Source organism: Sciurus carolinensis, unplaced genomic scaffold (assembly GCF_902686445.1).
Source record: "Sciurus carolinensis unplaced genomic scaffold, mSciCar1.2, whole genome shotgun sequence".
Taxonomy (NCBI): Eukaryota; Metazoa; Chordata; class Mammalia; order Rodentia; family Sciuridae; genus Sciurus; species Sciurus carolinensis.
In genome coordinates, this window is record NW_025920119.1 from 2,123,275 (window position 1) to 2,139,164 (window position 15,890).

The window sequence follows — 15,890 nt, forward strand, 5'->3', positions numbered from 1 at the left end:
AGCTGACCATAACTAGGTACATCCTCCAGGGTGAATCCAATTATCTACTAATAAGTACTTCTCCATCACATGCCGTGTGCCTGGTACAGCCATGTACGTGACACAAGAAAGCAGGCAGTGCCTGAAACAATGAGGACTTAGCTCCCAGCGAGCAGAAGGTCTTGTACAAATCAATGAGAAAAAGCTACAAACACAGTGGAAAAATTAACCCAGGACATAGACAAGCAATTCACAGGAGAAGATGCCAATAAGCGCATGAAAAGATGCTCAATGTCTCTGGTAATCAAGGAAACACAAAACCCGAGGCAAGGTCCTACATTTATCATATTGACAAAAAGGTAGCGCCTGACAGGAAGGGGTGATGGGAACTCTCATACTCTGCAGGTGGGAGTGCAAATTGGCATAACCATTTTAGACAGCAATTTGGCAATATCCAGCTAAGCAGAAGATGTGCTTCCTTCATAACCCACAATTCTTCTGCTAAATGCACACCCCAGAAGATGCCTTGCATCTGAAATCAGAGGCAGCTACACAAACCTTCGCTGACTGTAACAGGGAATTATCACCAACAAGCAAACCCGTGTGCATACAGTGGAGCAGTATGCATGAGTTAAATAAACTGAAGTCACCACATCCAAATGGGCAGCCCAAAACAAGACAGAGGTACAGCAAATGAAGCAAACTGCAGAAAAATCATGTCCTGACACTGAAGCGATTTCAAAACACCAGACAATGCAGTGTGGTAGGTGTGCACAGGTGTGGTATGTGTGCACAGGTGCAATTAATATTGAGATGGATGCCCGTTTTTATGATGATGTTGATAGTGCAAGGCGTTTGTGTGACATGCATGCACGTGTGCACATGTGTACCTAGAAGTGTAAGTGGGGGGTGTGCTATGCACACGTGGTCACATGCGTTTGTGGAACACACAACAGAATGGTGAACACTGGGTTAGACTGTGGCTACTCTTGGGGAAGGACAGGGTACAGTGGGTGGGTGGATGTGCTTCCCTGGGCCACTCTGTATGTCTTTTGTGTCCCTGAAATGTCCAACTGTACCTCCCTTACCTTGAGGAGCTCCAAGAGGTCACTCTGCAGGAACCCAGGAAATGCTGTCATGGTGACTGGAGAGGCCTGCTGGGCAGCAGAGAGGGGAGGAGCCAGCGTCCCGGAATTCCACATCCCCTTGACAGAGTCCTCCTCCTGCTGGACACTCAGCATGCCCCTCTGCACAGCGGGGTGAGTGACACTTGCCCAGGTGGCTGTGGAGACTCAGTGGGAAGCGGGCCGTGTCATCTCCGGAGCAGGGAGACGGAGCCACTCCACCCAGACAGGCACGGATAAAGCCAACAGGAGGAGATGCCCTATGCGTGCTGTGATCCAGCATACCTGAGTTTCATTGGCTCAGACACGGGATCAATATGAAACACTACGACTCTTTCATCTCTTTGAGTGAGTTCTTTGAACTCCAGTGTTGGTTTCGCGTTCTTGGTATGCCCCCTGAAGACCAGTCATGTGTCCGGTGCTCTGTGGCCTCCTGGGGCTCCAGGCTGCCATTCAGGGCAGGTGGCCCTGGAGGACATCACTGTGTGCATTAAAAATACAGGCATTGCTAAGGACGCTAAGCATAGGGTGCCCTGGCGTGAGTTAGGACGTGCTGGTTGGCTTGATCGTGCGTGGTCTCTTCCCTGGAATGACCCTTGAGTGTGGAGAGAAGGCTGGTGCCTTAGGTCTCATAGGCCTGGTGGTCAGGATGGCCCTGCATATGAGCGCCGTGCTTCCCGCTGGTGACAGAAGCCCAGGCGCACCTCAGGTGGGCACCACGTCTGTGCCGAGCGCTTACTCTCTGGTGCCCAGGGTCACTCCATCCGTGTACCGTGTGACCCTCACAGACTGCTCATCCGTTATGGCTGCAAGACACAGGGACAAAGGATTATGGCCAAGACAGGCCACGAGGGAATGTGGACGAGGGGCAGGGGAGTCTCAAGAGGGAGGGACTCAGGGCAGCAAGGATAGCTAAGATCTGTGTCCGTCCACTCATGCAGGCCAGCGAATGCTTTCTGGAAAGTGCAGCTGATATTTTTGGCCTAGGGGGCCATGTGGTTTCTCCCTGGCCAGGCAACCCTGCCATCGTGTGGAGACGGCACTTCTGGGAGTGGCCGGGGGCTGTGTTCTCACACAACGACTCACAAAGGCAGGAGGCGGGGGCCTGGAACTGTGGGGGCTCCACCTGTCCACCCTGCCCAAGTGGGGTGACCGCAGGGGACACGGGGCACGGATGCGTAACGCCCAAGCCTGCAGGGAGACGGCAGCGCCTCTCAGAGCTGTTCGCGCGTCCATGGGTCACGTCCTGGAGACGTTCTTGATCCTTGCCAGGTGTATTTAACATTTCCTGGGATCTTGATGTTTTCTGATTTTAGCAAAGACAGGCGTTAAGAACCTACTATGGCTCGGCTCGGACCTTCCTTACCACGTCTTGGAGTCTCACTCTCTGGGAATGAGGTGAGGTTTCTTTTCAACCTACGTGGGTTCATATGTCATGAGGCGTCGACTTGACGACCTGAGATTTAGGAAATGCGTCCTCATTCAGTTTCCACGTTTTACAGGAGGTACAGAAGAGAAGCCCCAAGGGCAGGGTTCTGCCCCGCGTCTGGGCCATGCGGCTCAAAGGCATCAGCCAGAAGGTCGGGCCGGGATCTGGGTGGTTCCAGGAAGCCAGTGGGAGGGATGCCGGTCCCTGAGAGAACTCAGGAGCGAGAGGCTGGCATGAGATCCCTCCTGGCTCTGCCCTGGGGCTGCACGGAAGTCCAGAGCCCCGCTTCTTCTGCACCCAGCACAACCTCTGGGCTCCCTGGGGCTGTCACCTCCAGTACCACGTGGTCTTCACCACGGCCCTTACCCTGTCTTTCTGGGGGTCTGATGAGTTGGTTTTCAGCAACCACAGAAATAGGGATTCAGGGGTATTTTGCTCTGTTAGAAGAGGTGAACGAAAGTATTTTGTTCTTGCAGCTGTTCAAAGGCTAAGATAAAACCTCTCCTTTATATTAACACACTCCCTCTCTCAGACGCAGAGCCCTCCCCTTCAGACCTGCCCAACTCATCAGTGAGTCCCTGGAAAGGCACAGCCGCCCCCCTGGGGACTCTCGGCCTGCTGGCAGTGCCGCCCTCCCCTCCCTGGGTTTCTTGCGTGGTTCAGGGCCGACGGAGCTGCGAGAGTGTGCTCTGAGATGCCTTCTTCTGTACCTGAGGAATTTCCTGATGTGACACAGCTCAGTAAGTCACAAAATGAGCCGCTAGGAGACATTTGCACTTAGAATCTGAAAATAGAATAACGTCCTTAAGATGCACAGCCGCAGGCCTGCTTGTAAGAGGGAAGCGTCTTTCCAGCCGCTCAGCTCACCTGGGGGTGGGGCTCTGGAGTGGAGCCCAGTACCCCCTGCTCTTGAGGGCCTGTGACAGCCTGGGGGGAGTTACATGGCCTCATGTCACTCAGCTCTGGACAGAGGGACTGAGCACCTGTCCACAGGTCAGGGTTGTCCAGACGGATTCTAATCTGAGCCAGAACAGGGGCAGCTTCCTGTGGGGTCTTGGAGCAGGCTCACTGGAGGTCACAGGAAGTGCAGGGCATGGCTTGGCCCAGCCTCAGGAGCTGCAAAGATGCACAGACCTGGGGGGCATCCCGGCCTCTCCTGGTCTCCTCAGATGCCAGCCTCCCGCTGCTTGCAGCGTCCGGGGTTCATTCAGTGTGCACAGAGAGCTGGCATGGGCAAACTCCGGACGTGGAGATTCAGAGGCGAGTCAGAGGGACAGGGACCTGCCCTCGGGGAGCTGGGCTCTGGCGGTAGAGAGGATGAACTGGTGCAGGAACAGTGGGTGTGGACCTGAGGTTTGGTGTCGGGTGGAGCAGGGTCTCCAGATGGTCTTTCATGGTGGCTCCCTTAGGAATGAGCACGTGCATGTGGTTCTGGGGCCAGGTGCAGGTTGGCCAGACTGGAGGTGGCTATCTCCCCAGTTCTCTGCTGGCCCCCAGGCCAAGGGTGACTGACACCCTCCCTGTGGCTCTCCTGGTTCTTTCCACAGCAGCTCCCTGTGACTCCCAGGGTGACCATGGTGGGATAATGCGGTTGGGAGGAGGTGACGGGGAGCTGGAGTCACCCGAAGGACATGGGGCAGGTGATAGGGAGCTTTGTCTCCAGGAGGAGGGTGGGGCAGCAGGAGGGTCATTGGAAAGGAAGGAGGTCCGCACACCAGACCCACCTGCTTTTGGAATTCCGCCCATGCTTTTGGGTTCCTGTTTCATGCAGAGGAACCTGTGGCAGCAGGTGGTATCATGTGGCTGGAGGGCATTTCGTGTGGTACCTGCAGTTTTCTCTATTACAAATACTTTATAAATGCAAATTACTGCTCCAGCTGTCTGATCTGCTTGCTTCAAATCTTGACATGGTCTTTTATTGTTCAAAAAAATAGAGAAAGAGTAACTCGGAATAGAGGGAGGTGCAGACCTGACTTCTTGACCCAGGTTCTCCTGGAAACCATCCTGGGGATATCACCTGGATGCCGCTCAACACAGGGCGGGAAGCCCCTGGAGGGTCCCAGGTCCAACTCACAGTTTGAAAGCTCTGCATGGTGTGAGCTGTGCAGAAAAGGTCTGCAGAGCACCTGGGGTGCAAATGCAGGCTGCGGGGAGCTCCCCAGAGGGCGGGGCCTGGGGTAGATGAGCCGGGCAGCATGGAGAAGTGAGTAGGGCTGGGGGCCCAGCATGCACAGGCCTGGCCCAAGTCCCAACACTAGAAATAAAGACAGAAAAGGAAGGATGGAAGGTAATGGGGAGCCCCACAGAGGTGGCCGTCGACAGCTCAGAGTCCAGCAGGACATCCTGTTCATGTCCGTATTGAAACCTTATTTAAAGACATGTTTCCTGATTTAATCTCTCTCAACCTTACAACCTTTCTCAAAGCCTCGAGACCTGCCAGCCCAGGCTGAAATCTGTCCCCCTGACTTTGGTCGTACTGATCGGATGGGAGCTCTCTCTGACGCTCCACCCCCTGGGTTTGTGTTTGCCACTTGAAAATGCCAGCCTTCCAGGTCCTGGTGAATATCTGCTGGGTCTCACATGTCCCTGGACTTCCACTCTAGCTTAGATGTGCAATTGTAGCAAGTGCATGTCACACTAGACCCCGCGGGAGCCTGGCTCATGCACATCACACTGTGCTGGGCTGCTCCCTGCCCAGCCGGAGGACATGTGTAAATAGAAAACCACAATGTAAAGAGAAACCAAGAATCCCCTCCTTCCTTTCTCCATGTGCCTTCAGAGGGTCTGGGAAAATATACTGTTTTGTATCAAATGTTTGGCAGTGAGAATGAAATGAAATTCTCAATTTCCAGGTGCGGCTTTGGCTTCCCGCAGGCAGTGGGGCAGAACCTAGAACAGACAGAAAGTCAGGGGGTCAGACTTCAGCCTGGGCTGGCAGGTCTCAATTCTTTGAGAAAGGTTGTACGTTTGAGAGAGATTAAGTCAGGATTTAATCAGACCCAATGCCTTCCAATCCCTGGGGACGAAGCTCAAGGCAGTGATGCTGGGCTTCCCGGGCTTCGTGGGTTCACTCTTACATTTCCATGGTGGTCGGGGAAATCGCCCTCAAACCCAAATGACTCTGGCTCTGAATAGCTGCGACTCCAAGGGGCTCTCAGCAGGGACCGTGTGAACCCGAAGTGGGGTTAGCTCACTGCCCCAGATGCAGCTACTCCGGGGAGCGTCGCACACGGGGCCCTCCCCAGTTCTGAAGCCAAGAGGCGCCGGGGCTGAGGTGCACACAGCGAGGCAGGGCGTGTGGCCCCAGCTGTCCTTCTGCTCCGTCCTGTCACTGGGACATTTCTAGGAACAGAAATAGGAAGTTTCTTCCAGTCCCCAGCGGGAGGTCTCTTCCTGCACTGTTTCGGTGACAGAAAGGTTCTCCAAGAAATATCTGTGCCGGGCGTTGGTCTAGGTCCTTGCATAAAGAGGCGCTAGCTTCATGGCTCCTTTTCATGTATCTGACCTCAGATTTTCAAATGAGGAGAAGCAGCCAGCAGTGTTGACAGGGAAGGGTCTTGCCCAAGCTCAGCAGCAGGTCTGAGGTGCGGGTGGAGGATCAGGTGCCTTGCTGGGTCTGCCGGGCTAGGAAGGACTGAGGAGCGTGAACCTCGTCTGGGCTTCAGTCCCAGGTACTTGTTGCCTGAGGGGCCTGGGATGTTGATCCACCTCATCTTTCAAATGGGCCGATTGCAGTACTGACCCCGCAGATCCGTTGTGGGAACGGGGGAAAGACTGTGGGCTTGCAGCAGAAACATGGCAGGGCTCACAGGTGTCCGGAAGGAAAGGCTTACTGCAGGCCATGGCCACGGGGGCGAGAGGCCGGGACGCAGCCGCTCCCTGCAGGGAAACCGGGTGGGAGAGCAGAGGAGGGACCCAGGCCCTGGCCCACCACCTGGCCTGCCCAGAGGAGAAGCAGATGTCCCGAGTCCTTGAGAAAGGGAAAGTCTCACAGCTTGGAGCTGGTCCCCACCCCGAGAGGCTGGGAAACGCTCCTGTCTCTTCCCATGAAATTCAAAACATTTCATTCATGAAAGTTTCAAGACAAAAGCAAGATTCACGAGTTTAGTTTTCACTGTATACTTTGGGGACAGAGTACAGATTTAAATATAGCATGACTGAAAACATTAGTCCCTTATAGGGGACAAGGTTGACATTGTAAAAGGCACTTATTTTTTTTTTTTTTTATTTTTTAAGAGACAAAAATTTTTAAGAAAGGAGATGACATTCAAGGGAGAATGCGGTCAACTCCAGAGGGAGACAGCTTTAAAAAAGAAGAAGAAGAAATTCATCTGAGGAGTGACACAGGGTTTTACCTAAGGTAGTGTGTGTCTCTGCGCCCCAGTGGCCGGAGTTTAGAGATGTGCGTGCTTCCAGTTCAAGCCGAGGACGTCTGCAGTGGCCTCCTGTGCCGGGTCCTTACTGGTGGATTGAGAGAGAGCTTTGTGCCTGTTACGATTTTGACATCATTTAATCCATTCTCCCTGATGAGCAGCCCATAAGCCAAGTCATGTTATAACTGAGGAACGTCTGACCTAAGTATCAACACGGTCCTCGGGTCAAAATGTCCGTTCTGAATGAAGGGAGGGCCCGACCAGCCTTTTGAACCCTGTCGATCTCCGTCTCCTGTGTCTATGTCTCTCTCTCTCTCTGCTTGCTGTCTCTGTTCCTCTGTCTGTCTCTGTCCCTCTGTCTGTCTCTGTCTCTCACATACAAACGCCCTCTCCCCACAGACACACCTGCATCTGCACAGTCACGGCTCATCACCTGGGGAAGTGTCAGGGAAGAACCAGATCACAGGACCCGGGACAGCAGTCTTTGCTCTGACAATCCAGACCTCTAACTGTCTTCTCTGCCTCACTTAGTAAGTCAGCACCTGCTGTCACTCTGAGCAGTCACACTGCACCCCAAACCAGGACTGTCCTGTGACTGCTGGCTTCGGTTGTAGCTGGTCCTCGGGACGGGAAGGTGCCAATGTCCCCAGGGTGCTCAGGAGGACTCGAGGCCCAAGGGGACTTTCACAGGCAGCCTCCATGCCTTCTGGGCTCCTCCTCCGCCCCTCTCTGCATCCCTCCTTTGTCCTGTGACTCTGCTGTCTTCTGTGTGTGTGTTTGTGTGTGACTTGAACACTTAGCACTGTAGGGACAGCAGCAGAGAGCATTGTAGACATCAGGGCCAAAAAAGGAAAGAATTATGTTTACTGATTTCCGTATGTTGAACCAGCCTGCATCCCTGGGATGAACTCTGCTGGATTGTGGTGCACTATCTTCTGAATTTATTTTTGTATGTAATTTTCCAGAATTTAATTGATAATTTTTGCATCTATGTTCATCAGGGATATTGGTCTGAATATTCTTTCCTTGATGTGTCTCTGTCTGGTTTTGGTATCAGGGTGATACTAGTCTTATAGAATGAGTTTGGAAGGGCTCCCTCCTTTTCTATTTCATGGAATACTTTGAGGAGTATTGGTGTTAATTCTTCTTTGAAGGTCTTGTAGTACTTGACTGAGAATCCATCTGGTCCTGGGCTTTTCATGATTGTTAGGCTTTTTAAATTGAATTTCTTATTTTTTGTTCTAATTGGTGAACATGATAGTAGAATGCATTTGGACACATTGTTCACAAATGGGGCACAACTTCTCCTTCCTCTGGCTGAACATGGTGCAGAGTCACACCAGTAGTGTAATCATATGTGTACATAGGGTGATAGAGTCCATCTCATTCCACTGTCCTTCCCATTCCCACACCCCCGCCCCTCCCCTCACTCCCCTCTGCATAATCCATAGTCCCTTCATTCCTCAGCATGTACTTATCAGAGAAAATATTTGGCCTTTGACTTTTTAGGATTTGGCTTATTTCACTTAAATGGATATTTGCCAGCTCCATTCATTTACCTGAACATACTATGATTTCATCATTTTTTAAGGCTGACTAATATTCCACTGTGTATATGTACCACATTTTCTTCATCCATTCCCCTGTTGAAGGGCACCTAGGTTGGTTCCATAGTTTAGCTATTATGAATTGAGCTGCTATAAATATTGATGTGGTTGCAAATATTTTTATTTTTATTTTTATTTATTATTATTTTTATTATTATTATTATTATTATTTGTGGTGCTGGGGATTGAACCCAGGGCCTTGTGCATACCCACTGAGTTATATCCCAGCCCTGGAAGACTTTTGGTTGTATTTTCTATTTCATTACTTGAAACTGATCTGTTTAAATCATATATGTTCTCCTGATTCAATTTGGGTAGGTCATGTGTCTAGAAATCTGTCAATGTCTTTAAAATTTTCTATTTTATTGGAGTATAGATTTTCAAAATAGTTTCTAATTATCTTCTGTATTTCAGTATTGTCCATAGTGATATTTCCTTTTTCATCACTCATTTTCGTAATTTGGGTATTCTCAATCCTTCTCTTCCTTCGTGTGTTTAGGAGTTTATCAATTTAATTTATTTTTTCAAAGAACCAACTTTTTGTTTTGTCAACTTTTTCGATTATTCCTTTTATTTCAATTTCAGTGACTTCAGCTCTGATTTTAATTATTTCCTGTCTTCTAATGTTTTTGGTGTTGATTTACTCTTCTTTTTCTAGGACTTTGAGATAAAATGTTAGTAATTTATTGTTGACTTTTTATTCATTTAATAAATGATCTCAATGCAATGAACTTTCCTCTTAGTACTGTCTTCATAGTGTCCCAGAGATTTTGGTATGTTGTACTGTTATTCTCATTTACCTTTAAGTATTTTTTAATTTCATCCTTGATTTCTTCTGCTATCCATTCATCATTCAGTAGTGTATGATTTAGTCTCCAGGTGTTAGGGTAGCTTCTATTTTTTATTTTATCATTGATTTCTAATTTTATTCCATTATGATCTGATAGAAACAGGGTATTAGCTCCATATTTTTATATTTACTAAGAGTTGCTTTGTGGCAAAAGTTAGGGTCTATTTTAGAGAAGGATCCATGTGTTGCTAAGAAAAAAAGTGTATTTGCTCGTTGATAGATGAACTATTCTACATATGTCTATTAAGTCTAAATTATTGATTGCATTATTTAGTTCTTTGGTTTCTTTATTTAGTTTTTGTTTGGAAGATCTGTCCTGTAGTGAGAGAGTTGTTTTAAAGTCACCCAGAATTATTGCATTGTGGTCTATTTAATTCTTGAATTGAGAAGGGTTTGTTTGATGTACACAGATGCTCCATTGTTTGGGGCATATGTATTTACGATTGTTCTGTTTGTTGGTGTATAATTCCCTTCAGTAGAATGAAATGACCTTCTTTGTCCCTTCGGATTAACTTTGACTTGCAGTCACTTTATCTGATATGAGGGTGGAGACCCCTGCTTGTTTATGCAATCCATGTGAGTGACAGATTTTTCCCCAACCTTTACCTTCTGTCTATGGATGTCTTTGCCTATGAGGTGAGTCTCTTGGAGACAGCATATTATCAGGGCTTGTTTTTTAATTCAATCTTCCAGTCTATGTCCTTTGATTGATGAGTTTAGAGTGTAGGCCATTAACATTCAAGGTTATTATTGAGATATGATTTGTATTCCTGCTCATTTTGGTTTATTTCCGGTTTTTAATTTGACTTCGTTTCTCCTTTGATTGACTATTCCTTTGGTGTATTTCCTCCCTTTGCTGGTTTTCACCTTTCTTTTTTTCCACTTCATCCTCATGGAATATTTTATTAAGAATGTTCTATATTGCACGATATCTAGTTGTAGCTTTCTTTAATTTTCATTTATCTTGGAAGGTTATTATTTCATCCTGATGCTTAATTTTGTTGGATTCAAAATTCTTGGTTGGCATCCATTTTCTTTCAGAACTTGAAATAAAGAATCGTAATTCATCACATAAATTGACTTAAAATAGCACCTCTTCATGTTCAAATCACTAGAAAAACTAGGGATAGTAGGAACATACCTCATATGCTAAACCCAAGGCCAACATAACTCTTAAATGGAGAGAAATTGAGAGCATTCCCTCAAAAAACTGGAATAAGACAGGGATGCCCTCTCTCACTACTTCTATTCAACATAGTCCTTGAAACTTTAGCCAGAGCAGACAGGAGAAATAAATTTAATGTATACAAATAGATAAAGAATAACTCAAACTATCACTATTTTCTGATGATGTTGTTCTATGTTTGGAAGATTAAAAAATTCCACCAAAAATCTTCTAGAACTAATAAATGAGTTCAGCAAAATAGCAGGATATAAAATCAATACCCATAAATCAAATGTGTTCCTATACATCAGTGATGAATGTACTGAAAGAGAAATTAGGAAAATGACCCCAATCATAATAGCCTCAAAAAAATAAAAAATTATTTGGGAATCAATCTAACAAAAGAGGTGAAAGGCCTCTACAATGAAAACTACAGAACACTAAAAAAGAAATTGGAGAAGCTCTTAGAAGATGGCGAAATCTCTCATGCTCCTGGTTATGCAGAATTAATATAGTCAATATGGCCATACTACCCAAAGTGTTAAACAGATTTAATGCAATTCCTATTAAAATCCCAATGATGTTCTTCATAGAACTAGAAAAGGCAAACATGAAATTCATCTGGAAAAATAAGAGATCCAGAAGAACCAAAGCAATACTTAGCAAGAAAAATGAAGCAGGAGACATCACACTACCAAGCCTCAAACTATACTACAGAGCTATAGTAATAAAAACAGCATGGTATTGGCACCAAAACAGACATGTAGACCAATGGTACAGAATAGAAGACACAGAGACAAACCCACATAAATACAGATATCTCATTCTAGACAAAGGTGCCAAATACATTCTCTGGAGAAAAGATAGCCTATTCAACAAATGGTACTGGGAAAATTGGAAATCCACTTGTAACAAAATGAAATGAAACCCTTCTCTCTCACCCTGCATGAAACTCAACTCAAAGTAGATCAAAGACTTAGGCACTACAACAGAGACCCTGCACCTACTAGAAGAAAATTTAGGGCATCTTCATCATGTCAACTTAGGACCTGACTTCCTTAACAAGACTATCCTAAAGAACAAGAAGTTAAATCAAGAATAAATAAATAGGATGAACTCAAACTAAAAGTTTCTTCTCAGCAAAGGAAACAATCAATAATGTGAAGAGAGAGCCTACAGATTGGGAGAAAATCTTTACTACATGCACCTCAGATAGAGCATTAATCTCCAGGATATATAAAGAACTCAAAAAAACTTAACACACACACACACACACACAAAAAAAAAAAAAAAAAAACAACAAATAACCCAGTCAATAAATGGGCTAAGGAACTGAACAGACACTTAACAGAAGAAGAAATACAATTGATCAACAAAGACATGAAAAAATGTTCAACATCTCTAGTAATTAGAGAAATGCAAATTAAAACTACGCTTTCATCTCACCCTAGTCAGAAAGGCAATTACCAAGAATATAAGGGATAATTAGTGTTGGCAAAGATGTGGGGAATAGGTACACTCAGACATTACTGATGGGAATGCAAATTGTTGCAACCATTATGGAAAGCACTGTGGAGATTCCTCAGAGAACTTGGAATGGAACCACTACTTGACCCAGCTATCCCACTTCTTGGTTTATGTCCCAATAACTTAGAATCATCTTACTTCAGTGACACAGCCACATCAATGTTTATAGCACCTCAATTCACAATAGCTGAACTATGGAACCAACCTAGGTGCCATTCAACAGATGAATGGATATAGAAAATGTGATGTGTATACACAATGGAATATTACTCAACTTTAAAAAAGAATGAAATTAGGGCATTTTCAGGTAAGTGGATGGAGCTGGGGAGTATCGTGCTAAGTGAAATAAGCCAGTCCCAAAAACCAAAGGCCAAATGTTTTTTCTGATATGTGGATGCTAACTCACAGTAAGGGCTGGGGGGCTAAGGAAGAATAGCGTTACTGTAGATTAGGTAGAGGGGATTGAAGGGAGGGGAAGGGTCTGGGGCTAAGGAGGACTGTAGAGTGAAGCAGACATTAACACCCTGTGTTCCTGTGTGACTACATGTCCGGTGGGATTCTTCATCATGTACAACCAGAAGAATGAGAAATTATCCCCCATTTATGTATGATATATCATAGTGCATTCTACTGCCAGGTAAAACTAATAAAAACTAATTCTGTTTTTTAAAGAAAAGGGAAGGAATTGAATAAAGAAGCCAAGGGAAGAGAGGAAAGGGAGGACCGTTCTACATGCTGTCCACGTCATTGCTGAAGAACTCAGGCTCAAGTCTTTTAGAGCAAAGGGTTTGGAGGTGGACATCAAAGTGTGTGGTTGCTGGGCGGCGAGGGCGGGGCTGGGGCAGCGGGGAAGGGGTGCGGCAGCAGACAGGGCCTGGGGACACTCTTCTTTATAAATACATGTGAACACCTGGCACGGACACTGCAGGGGAAAGTGTTTATTAAAGCTGTTGCTTCTTTAGCAGCTCAAACTCCTCAATACAGAGCCTGCAAAGCCCAGAGGTAACTTTTCTTATCTGACTTGGTTTTAGCTCCCAGAAAGTTTTAAGATAAGGAAATTGCACAACAGAGAGTAGAGCTTCAGATGGCAGTCTCTCAGATGTTAATGAAACCACAAGGCAAATTCCAAGAGGGGAGACCCTTTTCCTAACCCTAATGTGTGAGCCTGGAGACCAGCAGGAGGGCGGAAGCTCTGAGAGGGGATGCTTTCACAGACATTTTTAATTAAAGAGTTTGGACTCAGACATGCCGGGCTTGTGTTTTCCTCATCTCTAATGTTTTAGTTTAGAACCTAAGTGGTTGATCTCATGAGTAATTTAGCACAGTCCAAAAAGCGATCTGAAAGCACTGTGTTCATCCCTAAGATTTGGATGGAATGGGGCTCTGGAGATGAGCCAGGGAATCCAGAGCCTTTAAATTGCCCTGCTCTGGGGGTGATTGGAAACCCCTGCTCTGTGCCAGGCCCTAAAGTGAGCGTGAGGGCGGGTGCCCACCCTGGGGACCCCAGGAGAGTCCCGAGAAGGCCTGTTGCAGGATGCTGGCAAGAATGTCATGTATATATATATCTCTCCCCTCCTCTTCACTCACGCAGGAACGCGTCTCTGAGGTCACTGGCTGAGCCTCTTCAGCCTGAGCATTTTGAAGGTTGGGCCAGAAGCTCCACAGCCCCCCTTTTCTTCCCGTTTCTCCTACTTTCCCCGCGGAGAGCACATGGGCGGCTCTTTGGCAGTTTGAAAATGGAATAGTATGGGAGGCTGTGGGGCAAGGCCACGGAGGGGGAGGGGTGGCTCTATGGCTGGGGAGGTGGCAGGGAGCTCCAGGGTCCCGGCAGCACCCAGCGGCCTGCTCAGGGCTCTCCTGTCATCCATCACCATCCACCAGGCCCAGGGGTCATTTGGATGTACTTCAATTCCCGGAGAGCAGGTAAAATGAATCCGGCTGGGGAGGGCTGTGTGCAGTCGAGGGGGCACAAGCTGGTGGAGTCCTCCCTGCGGCACCTGGGGGCTCTGAGTCCTGGCAATACGGTTCTATTTCTGGGCCTGCCGTTCCCAGGTGACAAATATTAAAGCCATAACGAGTTTTCCTCCCGCCTGAGCATTGGCCAGGAGAGCCACAGATCAGCTCTCCCTGCCTGTCTTCAATATTTACCTAATTTGGACCACAGTGGGATCAGGAGCTTGATATTGTTTCCAGAATTTAAATAGATAAAAGTTCTTTGTAAGAATTGGAAACTGTATCACTTTTGCAAACTTCAGACTTGATTGGTTTTTTACCAGTCCAGCGATGGTTTATCCATAATGCATAAGAGTTATGAAACCCAGAAAAGACACAGGGAAAGTCAGCCCCATCAGCAAGGGCGATGGTCACCTCCTGGCACATCATTTTGCTTTGTCTGTCACATGGTGGTAAAATGCCATCTGTTGTGTCATTTGGAGAAAAGATGATGGCTTTGTTGGAATTAAAACCTTGGTAGTGTCGAATGCAGAAAAATATCATTGTAAGCCCAGTTCCCTCCTTGCCCCTGTGTGGGGTTGGTAGTCAAGCAGACAAGACTGTGTCCCAAAACAAGCTTGTGATCTCCACAGGGCAATTTGTAGGGGGACATCAGGGTGAGGAGAATGTGGAATGGGAAAGAGAAGAGATGTCCACGTGGCTAAGACACGGAAGGGGCACCTGCTGTCAGCAAGGCAGCGAGGGTCCCTGCTACAGGAGGGGAGGTTGCGGGCAGGGACCCCAAGCCGAGGCAGCAGTCCTGCCTGGTGGAAGGAGTCTTGAGACATCCTGGATGCGTCGGCAGGGTCCCTTCCACTGAAGCAGAGGAAGAAGCAGAGGGGCCTGGCGAAGTGCCTGCAGTGGAGAGTCCCATCTATGGGGCGGTGACCCAGGGACACCAACACTCCCCAGCAGGAGGAGGACCAGAAAACCAGGGGCAGCTGGGTGCTGATCATGTGGTCTGAGGGCTGAGCATGGGCCGCAGGGTCAGTCCTGCAGGAAGAGGAAGAAGCAGGATCATGAGCGAATGTGGAACTGAGGGCAAATCTCATCAGAACCTGGCCGAAGCGTTCCCTCCTTATTTTTACTCCCTGAAGACATTCAGGAGAAAATTAAATCCCAGGCTTGCTGTCACAGCCAAGCTAACGGGATGGTTCTCTGTTCTCTTTCCATCTTTGGCCCTGGGACAAGACTTTTATGGAGTCACAATTATACACAAACTTGTCCAGCTTTTCAGTGTGTACATGGGCATTGCCCAGGGGCTAGATTTTATTCCTAATTATGATGTTCAGGCCCTCTAATGATCTTAACAAGTAGGCACCAAGCCCAGCCACTCTCCAGTCTCAGAGTGTCCTGGGCTCGGAATGTCCTCCTGCTGTCCACGAGGCCACAGGGAGCATCTTCCTGCACGCCCCCCTCGGGATGGTTTCTGTGTGTGTGCATGTGAGAGTAGCGGTCTTAAGGAATGAGGCTCTTAAGCACAGCTTGGAGGATCTGTTGCGTTTTACAGCCATGCTTTGTGGAAGTTTCTTTTCCTTTTCTATCTTTCATCTTCATGTTTTAATTTTTTAGCTGTCCCATAGATATGGGAACAAGGGTGTGAGTTTTCCAGTGCTTGGCCCATTTTACTTCAGGTTACATGATAGAATTTTCTTCTTTTTAAAGGCTGAATGGTATTCCATGGCGTATACATACTACATTTCTGTGGATGGACATTGAGCTTTTGTGAATGGTACTGCAACAATCGGGTAATAACTGTGTAGTATTCATTGCAAAAGACAGTAAATTTCAAATGTTCTCATCGTAAAAGTGTTTGAGGTGATATGCTCATTAACTTGATTTAA